The 18,434-nt window shown below is 41.6% G+C and overlaps 1 long non-coding RNA gene across 1 annotated transcript; it reads left to right on the forward strand.

Annotated features, from left to right (window-relative positions):
• Window positions 1-7,914: 7,914 nt before the first annotated feature.
• Window positions 7,915-16,829, forward strand: LOC141424669 (uncharacterized). Its single transcript, XR_012449533.1, has 2 exons — window positions 7,915-8,151; window positions 16,682-16,829. It is a non-coding gene; the product is annotated as an uncharacterized lncRNA (long non-coding RNA).
• The last annotated feature ends 1,605 nt before the right edge of the window (window positions 16,830-18,434 follow it).

The raw sequence follows: 18,434 nt of genomic DNA on the forward strand, positions 1-18,434 counted from the left end.
CACAGGCAGGAAATGGTGCAAACAATGCATGTCTACACCCCAATTTCCTATGAAAATGGGTTTGTTTCCATTCTTTAGGAAGTAGGCCCACAATAAAATTCAACAAAGCTATTCATCTCCACTACTCTTTCATATCCAGTGTCACTATGTTGGCATGTTTCCCATTAGAGTCTTTTAGACTGTTTTGTCCACTACTTAGATGTAATTGTAATCACAGTAAGCATATTCATATCAAGAGCATTTTGTCTTCATAACTATGGTTGTAGGTGGTGGCTTAATGTCGTATTGAGTGATATACCAGAGCTGTGTTTTCTGTAAATATGAATGTCTCGGGATGTAAATCTTTGACAGTACTCGTATTTAAAGATACATTTGCTGAAGCTGAATTCCTGGATGAAATAGAGCAGCTAATTTCATAGCCCTTCATTTATATTGTCATTTGCTTTTTTCAGCATAGTGCATTATTAGTATTGGTGTTTCTGACAAGTTTATTAGGAAAATATGGGAGACAACTTTAATTTTAGTTTATATCTCTTTATTAGAGATAGCTAGCATTTTCTGTCACATAGGATTGATACTTGTAGCTCCTCCTAAAAATCATTTCTTTATGAAGGTAAATATTTCAAAGCAAAGATTTTCATGTTAGAATCAGTGATGATAAGGGATAAAGGTGAGGAACTAGGAGCTGTGGAGTCTGAGAGAAAGGCCATCCCTTGGCATCCACAAATGTACATACAGGAGGCTGGAGTCACTGGTGGAGTACTTGGAACCCATCTCAGCCCTGACTGAAAAGTATTCAGGTTTGTTATCTTCTGGTTTATATCTTTACCTTTTAAATCACACAAGTAAAGTATGATTATTATAGAAAAGATAAGGACAAGAGGCCAAAAATCATCAATATTCCCACTATACAAAGATAAATCAATCTTTTAGCACTTTTTTTATATTTTTTCTCTCCTTGTATACATTATATAACATATAAACATCCATCCCACCCCTCTTTATAACAGTATCTGTTTTGAGTTTTTTCTCCCAACAATGTATTTTGCTTACCCTTCCTTCCTTTCCTTCCTCTTTCTTTCTCTCTCATGGTCAAATGCCTTTGATCTTGCAGTTGTTTGCACTTCCTTATTAAGAATTGCTTAAGAGGCCTGAGACCTTGTGTCACATTTTCAAGGTCCTAGAGCAATCCCATATGTGTGTCTGAACCAAGTGACAGAGTTGGTTTTATTTCTGTGCCTTTTTTTTTTAATCCTCAATCTATCAACTGCCATGTTCTTTTGACTGGTAGCTAGATCTGGAAGTCCAAAGCAGGATAAATATAATGTGTGCTTTTGGAATCACAGTCACTTCTCTGGAGAAAATCTACACAATCTTGCAGATTTCCCTAAAGAGATAATGAAAAAGTCTAGCATGCTGGGTTCTCCTGATTACTTCTATGACTGAAGGATCAAAGTGTTTTAAGGGAAGATTTCTTCATAGGTCCAATTTATGGAAGAAGAGCCCCCATCCTTTTCTTATTATTTCTTCCTATCTACTTAACCTTTTAAAATTTGGTCTGTACAAATAGTGAGATTCTAATGAGGCCATCAACCCCTTTTTTCCCTGTCAAGAGGTAGGATTTTGGATGTAACACTTCTATCTTTGTGCCTGCTATGCAATATGTTCTTTCATGTACATTTAACCCATCTAACCTCTCTAACTCCTCTGAACCTCAGTTACTACATCTGTAAAACTTCCAGTATTTATACCTACCTTGAAGGTTTGCCATGGGATTAAATGGTAAAAGGTTAGTACAGGAGCTGGCACACAGAAGGAATCCCATTCATATTATCTAAAGGGTCTTGAATGGTGCTTTCATCCCATCTCATATCATGGTAATGTTGGAAGCGCCCCTGTGAGAAGGAAAGCCTACAGATACTGTACAGGAGATGATTTACACGTGTTGTGCTGCTCATCCCTCCTCTATTCTTTTAGGCAAACAATTGCCCTTCCATTTGTGGATTCATACATTCATTTATTGAACAAATATTTATAAATCACTTCCTATGGGCCAGGCCCTATGCTAGGTGTAGGCACATGGTGAACAGAGCAAAGCCACTGCTCTTGTGAGCTTATATTCAAGTCTAAGGAGACAGGCAACCAAGAATTGAATGAGTATTTCAGAAGGTAGTAATATTATGAGGGAGACTAAAACATGACATGGAAGATAACAGGGCAGGAGAGGAGGAGGTTGCTTTAACACAGGTGATAAGGAAAGGCCTCTCTGATAGTGTGATGTTTAGGCAGAAACCTGATAAAAAAAAACACAAGCCATGGATAGCCCGGATAGCCAGAAATGCATTACAGGCAAAGGACCAGCACCTGTGATGGTTGAGCTGCGTGAACTTGCTTGTCAGAGGCGGGCAGTGTGGTTGGGATGGGAGTGGGTAGTGAGAGAGACTGTGGTGGACCAAGAAGTGAGGGAAGAAACACTGGCTGTGGGTAGGGAATATTTTGAAGAGCTCTGTAGAGCAATGTGAGGACTTTAGTGTTTCCTGAGTAACACAGGAAGTCATGGAAGGATTTTGAGTAGAACAGTGACATACGATCTGATTTTATGAAGTATCACTGTGGCTGATGAGTGAGCAAAGTTGAGAGGGGCATGGGTAGAAGTAGGGAGACCAGTGTGGTGGTTGCTGTAATAATCCAAGCATGGAATCATGGGAACATGGGTCTGAGTGATGATGAGTGGGGATTGTTACAAGAGGTTGGAGTGTGGAAGGTAGAGCTTTGCTGATGAACTGGAAGTGGGGGGTGACGGTACACTATGATGCTTTTCGATGAGTAGTAAATGGGATGCACTTGCTAGGATGGGGAGCATGGGCAGAGCGGGAGTCAAGAAGTTGGTTGGGTTATCTTTGTGAGGACTACTAGATCATCCAGTGGATGTAGTTGTACACTTGAGCCTAGTACTTAGAGGAGTGGCCTGGGCTAGATAAACATTTGGGGATCTGGCATATGCTCTGGTTAGGATGTTGAGTGTTGCCCAAAGGTCCATATGAAAAGATTTAGTCCTGAGGGAGAGAGGGTTGGAAGGTGCTGTGGACCTTTAAGAGGTGGGCCTAGTGGGAGGTCCTTAGGCCCTTTAAGGGATGGTGGAACTCTTGCTTTTGGTTTGAGATTCAATAGCTTGCTTCTTGCTCCTCCCATTGCTGTGCCATGTGCTATGTGCTAAGGAAATTCACCGAGCCTGCTCTATGCTGTTTTAAGTTTCAACCTCCAAAACTAAGCCAAATAAAACTTTTCTCTTTATAAATTGGCTACCTTAGTTTTTTTTTTTTTTTTTCGGTTATGTCAAGCTGACTAATACAGTATATAGATAGAATTTAAATGCATGGGTAAAGTCACTAAGAAAAGAGTATAGACAGGAAAGTGGCACAAGGACTAAGCCTGTCAGTATTTCAAAGAGACACAGGTGAGAAGAACCTATTATGAATGAGGACGTCAAACCTTGGAGAGTCAAGCAATTCACAGGAGTGGCCAGATAGAAATCCAAGCTATAGATATGATCTGACTTTGAAGTCTGTGCGATTATCCACATAGCAACACTCTAAATGCTGGAGAACAGAAGTCTTTTCCTGGAGACATAAAACATGGGTGGCTTCCCAGAGCCTCCTCTCTAAATGTACTTGGATAGTAGCTAGACCCTCGGGTTTGAGCAAAGAAGATGTTTCACTTGCTGGTAGAGCCACACTACACGTCCATCAGCTCCACCTGGCACAGTACTCAGGGGTCTCTGGGGAGCAAGAAAGGCCTGGTAATTAAGAAAGATTCCTTTTCTGAGCTGCAGAGGGTCACAGTGACTGCCAGAGTTCAAAGATTGATGGCTTAATAAAGACCACCTGAAATGGCAATTGACCAGTCAGGGAAAAACAATCACTGCCGCCCACTCATCATTGGCAGTCTCCAGTCAGAGGTCTATGAGAAATCCAAGCTGCTTGTAATTATCTGCACTAGAAAACAGTTGGCCTCATTTTATTTTATTTCATTTTACATATTTTTATTTATTTATGGTACTGTGGTTTGAACTCAGAAGCTCTATCACTTGGGCCATGCCCCCAGCCCTTTTTGCTTTGGCTAATTTTCAGATAGGGTCTCTTGTTTTTGCCAAGGGCTTGTCTTAGACCACAATCCTACCTATAGCCGCCTGAGTAGCTGGGATAACAGGCATACACCACCATGCTTGGCCAGTTGGCCTTATTTTATATTTGTGGACAATCCTTAATTAGCCAGAAAAGACATTCCTTTATTCATAGGTATTCTCTGCCTAGTTTCTTAATGGGTGTGTAGAGATGAATAGGACCTGGTTCACCTATTCTCAAGGTTTCAGAATATCACAGTGGCCATGACTCATTTAAGATTCTGAACAAGCCAAACCTTCTATTTCATAACACTGCATGTATATATGTTTTAATCTTTTACAAATTCATTTCAGTAGTAGTGTGGTGTTTTAGAGCCCAGCATATAGTAAACATTCAATAAGTTCTTAACTAGTTTGAAGTATATGAGGAGTCATAGAAAAGCGCCCAGAATCAAGAACAAGGAGACCAACATTGTAGCTACAGTTTGCCAAAAGTAGCTGTGTAACTTCGGATAGGTCTTTCTTCTCTGGATTTTAGTTTGTCTACCTCTCAAGAATGGAGTTGGATTAAATTATCCTTGAGGATATCTAAGATTAGTATTTGTTGAAAGGACTAAAAGACCCCAGTTTAAAAAGAATCTCTCTTCCTAAATGCTACCAAATATCACAGTGTGCTGTTTTGAGGTAGTATCACGGAGGATTTAAGAAAAAGAAGCAGGTGCATGCCTGCTATGCAATGTGCCATCTTCTCGGTGGAGCCACCTTCTTCCCCAATGTTCCTTATGTCTCAGTTTCACAGCTCAATTTGATGGGAGACATGGCTGGGCAGTTTCCTGGAAACTTAGTCCATGTCATTTCCAAGGGTGGCCAGGTTGGCCAGGTTGGGCCACCCTTGGAAATGACATGGACTAAGTAGCTCACAATACATGAGCTACCTTTGTCTGTTTCAGCACATGAGGGCATTGGTACATGTGGCCCCTGTAGAGCTTCCTTCCGCTGAGCGAAATGGGTGATGGGATCTGTGGGGCCCAACCTAGACTGCTATACATTTTGCAGAAAGGAAATGTGTTTTTTCACTGGATATCTCCTGGAAGAAAACTCGCTCTATATTTGTTTTAGTTATGGAAAGTTCCTGCATGTGGACATTTAGCAAGTTTTCCTAAGGGAGATGTGCTCTCAGGGATGCTTCTTCCATCCTTTTGCATTAGTTCTTCTCAGCAGAGTAATCACACAGCCTTCTTAAGTGAGGGTCTGCCTTCAGTCTCCTGCCAACCCACTTTCTACAAAGGAGCTAAAGTCACCTTTCTGGAAAAATAAAAATAAAAGAGAAAATAAAATATACCAAAGTAACCATCCCCTTCTGATGATCCTTCTAGAGGTTTCTAGCATCAACCTAGACACCCACCATGGCCTGTGGGTCCTAGGCCTTCTACCTCTCCCATTTCTTTTTGTCAGATTGCATCACTGGCCTTCTACTCATAAATTTCATCCACTTTGGGTTCCTAGAATTTTCCACATTCCTTCCCACCTCAGGGATTTTACCCAATGCTTACTTCCTATTCAGGGAACTCTTTCCTCTCCCCTTCCTTTCTTCTTCCTCCTTTGATTAAGCCCATTTCTGACAGCCCTTCCCTGGTCATTTTAAACTTAATGCATTCTCTCTCTCTCTCTCTCTCTCTCTCTCCCTCTCTCTCTCTTTCGTTCAGCTCCTTATTCATTACAATGGGCAACTATTTTGTTTATGTGTTTTTTCTTTATGTTTTCCTCATCATCCCAACTAAACACCATAAGAAAGTAAAAATCAATTTGGTGTTTTCACTACTGTCTGTGTCTCCAATGCCTACCTTGGTGCCAATTAATGCTTACTAAACACCTGATTGGTTCTTCTCAGCTGCCTCACATCAGATCCCACCCAACTTGCATGCCTAACATGAAAATATAAGGAAATTTGTGATGGAAACAATATTGAAATTGCTTTGCAGTCAGGAGACCATTAAGGGAACAAGTCTCATGCACATCTCAAGCTGCTGCCTAGGTGAACTTTGGTCACCTCCACCCTTTGACAGTAGGCACTGGAATGGCCAGAATGCCTGCATAATTATTTTGTGCCCAGAGACGCAAGATAAATATCAAGATGTGACCAAACTCTTCTTTTATGGACATTGCATTTGGTTTATACATTCTTTTCTTTATCTTCTATCAGTCACGTAGCCCCTGTCAAATAGCCCTTGCCTTGCATTCTTTTCCAAAGTCAATAGTTTTCTCTTCAAACAATGTAAATTGCTTTGCAATGATTAAGAGCATTTTGCTCACTTAAGCTCTCATGTTCCCTGCCTCCTTTGCGATGCTCATTCAGAGATATATGAACCTCTGCCTCCCTATCACAATTCCCAAGACTCCAAATAAAGTTCTTTTATTTTTATGGTTTCTGAGTTTGACTTGATCAACACCAATTATATCAGTCTTCAAGTTCCCTTAATGTGCAGTGTTATTCCTAACTTTCGCCTATACTGATCCTTTGCTTAAATATCCTTCCTCCCATTTTCCTGCTGAGAGATTAACTCATCCTTTAAGACTCAGTTCAAATATCATCTTCTCTTTGATGCTGCTCTCATATTCCCTGACAAAATTGAAAGCATCTGCTCTGTGGTTTGTATATGCACACATCACAGCCTGCATCACTCTGTGTTGTCTTTATCTGTTTCCATACCTGCTTCTGTCCTTAAACTAGCATCTAGGGATCAAGGATGATATATGATTCACCTTTTATCCCGACTTCTTAACTGTTTGTCACATTTGTTAAATATTTATGAAGAGAATACATACATTAACCAAAGAGCTTCCTTTTTGAAATTTCGGTGCATGGAGTCTTCCAATCTGAGAAATCCATATGTGCATAATTGATGGTTGGATATTCCCTCTTGGAAATTTTCTCTGTGGTTCCTAGTTCAGGGAGACCATCTCTCTGTATTTTGTCTTCTAGGATTAGACAGTTGGTTTGGTTTAGAAAACAGTTTGTTGTTGCTTGCTTTAAAAGCAACCTAGCAGTTAATGAAAATCCTATGGGAGAAATTGTGTGCTGGTGAGGGCTGCTTTCAAATACTTTTACTCCTCTATCCACCTGTACAACTAATTGTTAAAGATTGATTCATCCACTTACATCCTGTCGGTCTCCTGTTATATGCCAGGCACTATGTTGGTGTCGCGTGTCGCGGGTGCAGAAATGTAAGAAGCAGAGTGATAGTCCTGTTCCTTGTCAGTGAGGAGGCACAGACAGGCAAGCAGACAGACAGACAGGCAGACAGTGTAGAGTGATCAGTGTTCTGATGAATTAGGGGGAGATGTGCACAAAGTAATGTGGAAGCTGGAAGGCTGTCATCCAGCTAAGGCTAAGGAAGCCTCCTGAGGGGAGGGGCTTTTTCTGCTGAATTTTCATAGATGAGCAAAATTATTCTATGGATAAGGGAGGTGAGAAGGGAGGAAAAGAAATCTAGGGAAGGTGAAGGGAATAGCATTCACGAAAGCGTGAAGTAAGGAGTAGTAGGTGCACTTGGAAATGACAAGAGATTTGTAATTCACTGCTGTCCAGAGCTTTCTACTCAAGGGTTGTTGTACTCAGGTAGTACCTGAGCACATTCAAAGGTAAGAAAAGTGAACAAAGAGACCTTTTTCAAGCTGTGGTGTGCATCAAATCATCTGGAGGCTTTGTTAGCAAACAGATCACTGGACTCCACCCCCAAGGTTCTGAATCAGTAGCTGAGAATTTGCAATTTTCAAAAGTTCCCAGGTGCTGCTGGTATTGGTCAAAGCAGTACTTTGAGAACCACTGGAGCAGAGTAGAATGGAGGAGTAACTTGAGGGCAAGGAGCTGGGGTGGATGGCAGAAGTTCCTGCAGGACCTTGACTGGAGAAGTCTGGACTTCATCATGGAGCATTGTGGACCACTGTGGGGCCGTCACAGGAGAGTGATAGGCCACACTTTTGTGTTGGGGACATCTTTCTGGTAGCATGTGGAAGACAGGATATTGGTAAGATGACAGAGGTCAACATATTCTAGGTGACAATTCTGATGAATACTGAACCAAGTTAGGAGTGTAGAGATGGCTTCAAGATAATTTTGGGGGTTAGAATCTGTAGGAAACAGTGACTGTTTCACTGTGAGGGTGGGAATTCCTACCTCCTCCTCCCAACACCCCCCCACCACCCACTCCCCCTGTGATCTGGGTACTGGAGGACAGTCTGTGGCTCACTAGTTTCCTGTGCTGGTTGCCCTTTTCTGCCCAGAAACCACTCCACTTTATCAGCCTCCTCTTCCCAAGTCTGCCTCTGGCCCCATCTGACAGGTTTCAGCCTGCCCTGTTTGAAGAAAGGGGTGCAGTAAACCATTCAGAAATTGGATTTATTAATGGGAGGCATGTCATTACTGCCAGACACAGCAATCTGAAAAGTTTATGGCCAAAGTGTTTGGGTGTCATTTATTAAAACAAAGTGGGCATGGTTGCTGTCACCCTGTGACCAGACCTGTCTGTCTCTGTGAAAGCACCTCCCCCAGGGGTCTGCAAGTAGATCCTGGCTGAAGAGGCAAAGACAGATAAATTACCAGGACTGTGGGGCTGGCTGTGTGGCCAGACCTCACCAGGACCCCTTGGAGAAGTAGGTCCTGTACCAGAGCAGGGCTCCTGGGGGGACTGTGGTCAGTTTGTTTTGTTTCCTGGACCTTGATTTCATAGTAACATGTTGGCAGACCCTTTAATAATGGCCACCTGCTGCACTCGTGACTACTCCAAGGCCTTCCTCCCTCTACTTTGTTGCTCATCTGTCCTTCACAGAATTTATGATGCAGACAGCATGGGTTAGAATTGGCTCTTAAAAGATGAGAAACTGAGGCCCAAAGAGGCTTCATGAGTCTTCCAGAGTTATCTGGGGGAAAGGACCAAGTTTGTTCTGAGTCCTGCAAAGCCATTCTCACCTTTCCATAGGGCCAATGGGCTGTCCCAGTTTTGTGCTGAGAATGTTGGTTTTCTCTGAGCCCAGACCTGGCTGTCAGTGGCGCTGGCTATTGTTAAACTTGAGTTTAAAGCCAGGATTTCTCTTGAGCAGTCTTCTGCTTTTGACAGATCTGCTCTGAGCCCCAGTGCCTTCAAATATGAAGTGGGGACAGGGAAATGTTACCGCCTTCGCTGGGTGTTGTCAGCGTTAAGTGACCTTTCAGGGCTTGGCACTGGTCTCCCTCTTTTCCCTGACTTGTGACCCTCTCTGGGCCTCCAGAAAGCCCTGCATGACCAGGACTTGATGCTCAGATGAGATAATGGAGGGAATATGCTTTGGAAAATCCTTGCACTCCATTCAAATGTGAGGTAATAATAGGAAAATGGATCTGCCACCACCCTGCCAAGAAACCAGCAATTTTTAAGACAAAAAGCAGATCCAAAGTCTAGAGTCTTTCATGACTGTGATTGGTTTTGAATAGAGAAGCTTTTCTGTCCTTTCAAAGATTAATCTCCAAGACTAGAGAGAATGCCCGTAAAGCACAATACGGAACCCATAGCAGACCATGCCTATCTGGCAGGTACTTGTGTGCTAGGATACTGTCAGCTCTCTTGGAGAGATGGGCATCTAAATTATCTGAGCATTTCCTAGCTCAGATAGGAGCTAGGAAACTTTCCCAGCACAGGCTAAGTTCTTTAAACTTAGCCAAGTTGGGTTCTGTCAGATTCCATGGGTTCTTTGAAGAAGAGCCTGTATCTACTCATTTCTATCTTTCCAGAGCCAAGCCTTATGTCTGGGACAGAGTAGCTGCTTAGTACATTCAGGTTGGATTGAAATTAAACCCTGTGGAAAATAAGGCAGAGTTACCTAATGGCCTTGCAGGGCTCCAGGTAGGAAAGGGGTTTGGGACTTGTAGCCTTGGGTACTGGTTGAATGACAGGCTCACTTCAAAGGCCTGTGGTGGGGAGGAGAGAGGGATGTGGTTTCTCAAATGCCTTTTTTGGCTGAGTGAGAGCCTCAGTTGGTGGCAAGGGTGGGAACAGCAGGAGGTTTGCAGCATAGCAGAGGCCTCTGCCAGGGCCAAAGAGACAGGAACAAATGAGCCAGAGGAAAGGAAGCAACTCAGATGGAGACAAAATGCATTTGAAATCTCCTTCTTCCCCACCCCCTGCATCCACGGGAACAGACGTGGCAGCCGTGTGTATGTGTTGGAAGAAAAACAGGCTTTGCAGTCAAATAAATCTGTGTGTGGATCCTTTCTGTGCAAGCCAGGGCTGTGGGATCTTGCATGTGATGTTTTCCTTGTCTGACCCTCCATTTCCTGTGCTAAAAAAATGGATCAGCGACTCTTACCTTACACAGTTGTTGTGGATATCAAAAGAATGTTTTGTAAGCAATACAGCAGTCATTTATTAAGCACCTGCTCTATACTAGGCACTGAGCCCAGTAGCTGTGTGGATTTAATTTGCAATTCCCTAATCATTCGGCAAGGTAGTCATTATCATTTCCAGTCCCCACTGAGGAACTGAGGAAACTGAAGTCAGAGGCCTTGAGCAATTTGCTCAAGTGACAAAGTCAGAATTCCCACCAAGTTCTTTCAAGGCAGACTATGCTGGATATGCAAGTGATGATTGCATTTCTTGAATCTCAGTCAAGTTGTTTTCCTTCACTGAAACCACTTTCTCTCCCCTCACCTCTTTTTAAAAAAGCACTACCTTTAGCAAACCTGGCTGTTCTTGGAAGAAGGGCAGGGGTGCCATTCACTGATCTAAATGTTATGTGATCTTGTGCTGGTGCTGTTTGATGTTAATGATATAGTTCAGGAAATCATTTCTAGGTGTTTATATGAAGGAAGAGCAAAGGCTGCCAAGAGTTCAACAAGTGGATGATCCAACAACATCTGAAATATCAGAAACTATCCTTCCAAAAAAAAAAAAAAGACTGTCAATTCCTTTGACATTTTTTTTTTTTAAATCTTTCCTGGAAGCTTCAGGCATGGTGAGATACATGTACAAGGTGAGAAAAGCAAATGAACTTTTGTTGGCATCTACTTTGTGCCTGGGTTTTCTTCTCAGCTTCTCTCATTGTAACCCTGTTAGATCATATTAGACCCATTTTCCACATAAAGGATGCTCACAATGGTAAATATTTGTTTGAAGTCACACAAAAGCCAAGATTGAAAGTTTAGCCTGTCTGGTCCTGAAGTTCAGGCTTTTTTCCCACTATGCTTTTTACTACTGTTTTCTGTCTCAGTCTCTGTGTGTCTCCTGATTGGAGCCATTGCTGCATCTAAGCTTCCCCCTTCAAAGAGCCCATCCCTTGGTTCTGTGCAGTGTGAAACAGATTTGGCAACTTAAAAAAAAAAAGAGGACTTTTAGCTTTGAAACTCGTGGGACCATTAAAGGTCCCCAGCAGAAAATGCAGGCAAGCACAATGATACTGGATTGATGCTTCTATTTTTGGGCATGGGCTCAGGCATCAGGAATAAGCTGTATCCTTTTTTTTTTTTTTTTCTTGGGCAGGCTGGGTTGGGATTAGGGGAGAAGGACGCCAGAATCAAGCAAGGAAGGAGACCTACTTTTGGTTCATCCAACTCAAAGCAAGTATTATGGACTTAAAAGTAATCTGTGTGCAGTCCTATTTATTTAGTGTTTTACTTAGCTCAGACAACTATAGGTGGAAGATATCCTATGTTTCCTGTCCTGTTTTTAATTTTTAATACACTTGAGTTGGAGTTGACAAAAAAATCAAAATGAGCTACTAAACACTTGGTTTGCACATCAACCTCAGAGTCCTTCTTTGGGGACAGGGGAAAACCTCCAAGGCCTTGGAGTTCATTCATGAGCTACAGGTTCATTTTTCAGCATGCCTCTTACCCATGTGGCTTTGGATCAGGCATCAATACCTCTGACCTCAGGCTCCTCATCAGTAAAGTGCATGTAGTAATGCCTGCTTTGTAAGACTGTCCTGGTTGCCCCAGTACCTGATACTTGTCAGACACTCATTAAATATTATTTTTTCTCCTTGAGTCTCAAAATGCAAATTCTTTATAATTTCTTAGGTAGAGAGATGGGCATGAGTGATGACCTATATATTTTAGGACAATTTGGGTCCACTCAACGTGTTGGCAGGGACTATGAGCCACAGTTTATGACTTAGCCAGTGCCCATTATGTCATTATGGAGCCTGCAAAAGTGATTACTAATGTTACTTTTCCAGTTCACTGCAGAGCAGAGGGAAGAGGGTTTCACACTGCTGGCGTTTTGTTGGAGCACGACAATACAAATCACAGATGGCTTCCTCAGCAGATGTGGCCCTGTAGAACTGCACTGCTGGTTTACAAGGGATTTAATGAAAATCTGGCACCCCTCCAGACTTGAATCAATCCTCTGGGGTTCTCAACGAATGCACATACAGACCAGTCTGCAAATGTCCAGCCTGCAGATGGCGTGGGGAATGCTGGGGTGAAAAAGTTTTTACCTGGGAAACAAAGCCAAACCTATCTGGCTGAGTCCACAGACTTGGAGCCTGGGAGCTGGAACAGTGATGTGGAAGAGAAGTTGGTAGGAGAGAGTAGCTCCATTAGGAAGATCTCCACATGGCTGCTGTCCAGATGGGGTGATCTGGGCTCAGAGTAGAAGGATAGCTTTCTCAGCTGCTTGGGGCTCCCAGTATTTTCTTCCTTGCCATGGGTTAGGCTATAAGGAGTGAGCAGGAGCCTTACATGAGGGGTATGGAATAAGAATGTTTTCGATTCGGTCATGGTGCAGACTGGAACTGGATTTGCCTGTTGTTGCCTCTGCTTGCGATGCTCCTCCTCAAATGGTTACTCACCATTTCTCATCTGGCTTTGGTGTTCATCTCTTGGAAAAGATTTCATTGATTTCCTCCCTGAAAAGAGAGTCTCCAAGTTCTTTGCCATATGCTATCTGAGCTGTATGGGCGTTGCTTGTCATATCATGATTTATTTGCCTGTTTGCTTTCCGTTTTAGTCATTTAGTGGAAAGTCAGTTCCTTGAGGATAGGAACTCTGTTCATCTCACTGATCAGTGTAGCCAGTGCCTAGTGCAGTACCTGGCACACAGTATACAGTCAATAAATATTGTTGGACAGATGGACAAATTTGGGGGCCAGAATAAAACAGATCAGTGTTTGCACCTTAATGCCACCATTTATTTATTTATTTATATACATTTGTTGTACGTGCGGGGGGGGGGGAGGTTCATTGCAACAATTCCAAATAGGCTTTCATTGTACATTGGTTAGATCACCCCCACCATCTCCCCCCTAGTGACTCCTCTCCCCACCCCACTAAAGCCATTGCAAGAGGGTTCATTGTTCTTTTTTGTATATGTATATGAAGCCCATCAGCCATATTCCCTCACCTTCATCTCCTCCAATCACCTTCCCCCTCCCACAGGTACTACCCTCAACTGTACCTATCTTGCAATCTTGTCTTTCGTTATTATTTCCAACATCAATGTTCAAAGGGGTTTCTTGATGTACCTCTGCTGTGAGTATACTTTATTTTGGTCAATTCAACCCTTTCCTTACTCTCCCTTACTCCTTCCCTCCACCCCCACTATTCAACAGCTTTCAATACATATTGTTATATCCTCTACCTGCCAGATAGAATGTATTTGTTTCTTGCTTCTTTCTCTCTCTCTCTCTCTCTCTCTATATATATATATATATATATATATTTTTTTTTTTTTTTGGTGGGACTAGGGTTTGAACTCAGGGCTTTGCACTTGCAAAGCAAGAGCTCCACAGCTTTGAGCCACACCTCAGTCCTCTCGGATTGTTTTTTAGTCTCTGATTCTTCTTATGTAAAAACCACACTAGAGAGTACCTGTTTATGTAGAGTAGCAATAAGCATGTAAACAATGGTCAATAAATAGAAGCCATTATTATGCAACCATTGTATAATTAACTGCCAATATTTAATAATTAGAATATTTGATATTACAATATTTAACATTATAAAAATTTACTAATATTTATGTTCAGCTAATATCTAGTCACTATCTAGCATATGCAACACCACATATGAAGCACTTTTATCTGCATTATTTTATGCAGTTCCTTGAACATCCATGTGAGATGATCTTCCCATTTTAGAATAAAGGAAGCAAACTTGGGGAGATTAAGTGGCTTGAGCAAGATTACAGAGCTACTCAGTGAGAGAGGCACTATTGACTCCATTTCCATTTTTAAAGCTATAATTTGCCCTCATAATTTCAGGCTGCTTCCTATTAGCACTCCCTCTGGATAAATAAACATAAGGAAGCCACATTCTTTATCCTCTGGGGGCTCTGGTTTAGGTGATAAGACATATGTAAGAGTAAAATGAACACTAATAAAACCAAGGATTTTTATGTTGCTTTGAAGTTTACAAAGCCTATCTCAATATATACAACATATTCAAGTTTTAAAAGATTGTTATCCAGGAGATATAAATAATTCATACAAGTCAGTAAGAAGAAGACAAACAACTCTGGAAAAAGCAGTAGATCATGAAGAGGCAATTTGAATCACCAATAGTCACATTGAGAGATATTTGGCATTACTAGACTTCTGGGAAATTCAAGTGAGAACAAGAAGATATCATTTCTCATCCATCAGATTGGAGAAATAACACAGAAACCCAAGTGTTAATGAGGATAAGGAAAAATATGTCTACCACTTTAGTGGGACTATAAATGGATAAAAATGGGAAACAATTGACAAAACTGAGTAGGGGTCAATATGAACAAGCCTGGGGAACCAGGGTTTCGTCTATGAGGTAAAATCATGGGGGTGGAAAACTCTACAGGCAAAAAGGAGTGTAAAAATCTTCAGCACTTTATATAATAGTGAAATATCAGAAATAACCAAAAGTACATTAAGAGGGGTACAGATGAATGAATGGGACATTTGTAGATGGAATAAGAGACAGTAGCTGAAAGAATAAACTAGAGGTATATGTAGCACATGGAGAAATTACAGAAATGCTGAATAAATGAGAGCTAGCTACAGAAAGGAATGGGCAGAATATCATTTATGCACAACACTTAAAAAACACACAGTACAGTGCCACATGTTTAAATGCTCTGTACCCTAAGATACGGTCAAGAAGAATATTAGTTGCAGGTAGTAGTAATTACTTCTGGAGAAGAGGAGGGCACAGATCAGGAGGCTTGCAGGGAGGACTTCTGCATCTTCAATTAGCTGTTTTCTTTTTTTATTTTGGCAATACTGGGATTAGAACTCAGGGCCTTGCCTTTTCTAGGCCAGCGCTCTATCACTTTACCATGCCACCAGCCCTGGATATCTTATTCATTTATTTTGGTGGTAGTGGGGTTTGAACTCAGGGCCTCACGCTTGCTAGGCAGACACTCTACCACTTGAACCACTCCAACATCCCTGTTTGTATTTTTTTTTCCCCCTGCATTAGGGTCTCATGAACTATTTGCCTCAGGCTGGCTTCAACTGCAATCCTCCTGATCTCTGCCTCCTGAGTAGCTAGGATTAAAAACACCTGAGGCAACTGCTATAAAAGCATAAACGTATGTTAGATCCAGGTGGTGAGTTCAGTGCATTTGTTGTATTTCGGTGTGTTTGGGATATTTTATAAAGCAAGCAGACACCTAACTAGCCTAGAGCTTCTTCCCCAAACCTATCTAATTTGATCCTTATTGAGGCCCTGGAGGCATCAGGGAAAGGAACAATGGAACCCTACAGTTGGTTTCAGTCCCTCCCTCTCCTGGTACCTGCCCTGTGTTGTGCTGAGGGGGGTGGCTGAGCAGGGGGAGAAGAGTCTAATTGATTTGTGTTAGGAAAGGACCTGAGCTATAGTGGGGCAGGCATGGGGTTCTGGGGAAAGGCAGAGAGATCCAGAAGGGCCATGTTGCTAAGGTTTTGAGAAAAAGCTGAAGAAACGGAGGTTCAGAGGCGAGTAGTTCATTCAAGGTCATGTTGAGGCATGTCTAGAGCCTTTTCCAGTTCTCTAATCCCGTATTCAGAACAAAAGCAAGGATGTGTGAGAGGTAGGAGTACGAACACCAGATTTGGGGAGGCCTAGGCCAGACCCCAGCCCTGCCAATTAGTATTTGTGTGGCCTTCGGCAGCCCGCCCTACCTCTCTGAGCTTGGGTCCCTATTGCCTTTCTGAGGCTGTCATTGGGAAGAACAAAAGCAAAATGTGTATACAGAGACTAGTGGACTGGCACTGTGTCTAACTCTTGCTCTTTATAGTTACCAGTTATAATAGGATCAGCAGCAGCAATGCCATTCCACATTATTTCAGCTATTCTTTTGTGAATTGTTTCATTACCTTCTTTTCTCTCCTTCCCTTTCCTCCCAACCCAAATCAGGACAGTTTCCCATAGGCAGGCAGCTAGTTTATGTGTGTTCCAGAATTTCTCTTTCAGTTGTCCAGTGAAGTCCACTAAAATCAGAGATGAGTTCTCTCTGGACTTCTTACTCTTGTGAGTTCAGGCTGAGGTCTCATTGATTTTGGGGCAGCCAAATTGCACATCCTTATCTAGCCATCAATGAAAACCCCTGCATCTTTTTGTGTAACTTACAGATAAAGAATGGCTTTCACCCAGCCTATACATTGGATTTCTCAACTCACAGGAAGGATCTTGAACAGAAAAAGGAGAGAAAAGGAAGACCAGGATAACGAACATTATCCTTGTGTTATGAAAGAAATAAAATTGCTCTTGTTTGTATTAGAGACTGGCCTGTTTTTGCTCTTTCTGAGTTCCATGATAGTCAAATTTAAACATCATCAAGTTGAATACAGTATTCATCCTTCTCCTCCTTTACTAATAGCAACTATTCCAAACACCAGCTACTGCCTCCCCCACTATGTAGTTTTTAAAAAAATTTTTTTGTGAGTATTATTATGGTCTTATAGGTTCCATTTTATTATTAAGTGTGCTGTATTGATCATTATCATTCTGATTCTTTTTTATTTCTCAGTTGATTTCACTAGTGGGAATTCCTTCAAACCAGTTCTTATGTCCTATTGATATGTCTCCATCAATCTGTGAGTACTTCCTTTTTCTCTGGTGTAAGATATTCCAGATTTACCTTGTTCTTTCTTTACCCTAGAACTAGAAGTAGCTACCTTGCTATAGAACACTGGCTCTTTTTAGTGGAGAATGATATTTGGAAACCAAGATTTGGGAACTATGTGTGCTTTCTACTCCTGGAGTACCATTGCATCTGAGCCCTGTCAATACAGAAATAAACACACACACACACACACACACACACACACACACACACACTATTGGTTGTGTTTCTCACGTGAACTTTGATTAACATGGAGTCTGATACTTCCAATTTAAATTCAGGGCCACAGAATTCTTGCTCTCCTTACTCATTTACATTGTATCTCTTGTGTTTCACAGCTGGAATCATGGTTTCCATAAAAAAGATCAGTATATTTATTCTCTTATTTCTTTTAGCCCAAGCAAACATAACAAGATAACTATCTTGAACTCTTAAAACTGTCAGTGTGATGAAAGAAAGTAAAAAGGCAAGAGAAAAGTTCTCTAATGGATAAAATTAAAGAGATCTGACAATCAGATATAGTGCATGATACTTACTTAGATTAGGGACATTGTTGGGGTACTTTGAATATGGATTGTATTTTAGATAGTATTTCATAAACTTAAATTTCTTGGATCTGAAAATAGTATCATGGGGAAGAATGTAATTTTTGTAAGAGATAAGAAATGTAGGGTGAATTATTTAGGGGCACAGTGTTTTGATGTTGGTAAATCACTCTGTGTGTGTGTATGTGTGTGTGTGTGTGTGTGTGTATGTGTGTGTGTGTGTTTGAAGACAGGGTCTCACTATGTAGCCCAGGCTGTTCTTGAACTTATCTTACGACGCTTCTGCTTCAGCCTCCTAAGTGCTAGGATTATAGGCGTGCAAAATCATGCCTGGCATACCTTACTCTTGAATCTTTCACTCTGTGTGTGTGTGTGTGTGTGTGTATACATCAATCTATCGAGATTGACAGAGAGAGAGATTATGTGTATGTGTGAAAGAGAAAGAGAGATGGGGGAGTGAAGAGTAAATATGGTAAAATACTACAAGTGGTAAATGTAAGTTTAGAAAAAATAATAGGATTATTCCTTCAACTTTTCTGTTGAAGTTTTTCTGTTTGAACCTTTCAAAAATAAGCAGATTGGGGACATAGTGGCAAGTATTACATGGCACTTTGTTTCAGGACATTCACTTGATTTGATTCATCACTACTCAACTTAATGGCTAAGGAATCTGAGGGACACAGGAGAACACACTTACCCAAGTTCACACAGCTT

This window comes from Castor canadensis, chromosome 7 (genome assembly GCF_047511655.1).
Source record: "Castor canadensis chromosome 7, mCasCan1.hap1v2, whole genome shotgun sequence".
NCBI classification, from domain to species: domain Eukaryota; kingdom Metazoa; phylum Chordata; class Mammalia; order Rodentia; family Castoridae; genus Castor; species Castor canadensis.